Source organism: Propithecus coquereli, unplaced genomic scaffold (genome assembly GCF_000956105.1).
Source record: "Propithecus coquereli isolate 6110/MARCELLA unplaced genomic scaffold, Pcoq_1.0 Scaffold451, whole genome shotgun sequence".
In the NCBI taxonomy this organism is placed as follows: Eukaryota; Metazoa; Chordata; class Mammalia; order Primates; family Indriidae; genus Propithecus; species Propithecus coquereli.
The window spans coordinates 1062474-1063152 of record NW_012150297.1 but is presented as its reverse complement, the minus strand read 5'-3'; the positions used below and the strand labels follow the sequence as shown (position 1 = coordinate 1063152).

The 679-nt window shown below is 43.2% G+C and overlaps 1 protein-coding gene across 1 annotated transcript in view; it reads left to right on the top strand.

The window, feature by feature from the left end:
• KIF13B (kinesin family member 13B) overlaps window positions 1-679 on the top strand; it is a 172319-nt gene that overhangs the window by 56844 nt on the left and 114796 nt on the right. The window lies entirely within an intron of this gene.

Here is a 679-nt window from a genome sequence, read left to right as displayed (position 1 = left end):
CTCTAGTGTTCGCTATTAGGGTTTTCACCTTGATTGGAAAATGGGAGATTCACATGTGCTGTTCTTGCTATAAGATGATAAAATTAAATGAATGGAGTACAATGGGATATGCAGTGGGGGTTATTTCTCTCATACACACCCACACACCCCCCGCCAGGTCTTACCATGAGACTAGAAGCACACAGTTGCCACTGACACTCCCCTGGATGTCTGCGACTGGCTTAGAGAGCAGCATGGCACAGCGAAAGTCGAGCACTGGCCAAGCAGGGAAGGAGCCCCAGACCATGCTCCCAGCTCTCTCACCACCTCTGAGACCTCCAGTGAATCACTTCACCTTTCTCTCTTTGATGGAGAGGAATATACCATAGTCTCTCTAAATTTTCTTTTATGCTCTCGAAGTCTATTATTCTCTTGTTCTCCTAAATGATAACCGTCTCGAGCCCCATTTCACCACAAGTTTAGGGCTGCAATGACAGCCTTTTATTATCTTTATTCCTAACCACCTATGTCTCCTATTTCTAAGCAATCTCCTTTAAATATTGAGCGTCATGTTGTATTGGCTTATGTTATGAGAAAGATTACTGCATGGCTGTTTCACGAATTAAGGTTCATTTGATATAGGTGGTCCAGTGATGCCCCAATATGTCAGTATATTTATACCAGTATAAATTTGGCTGAT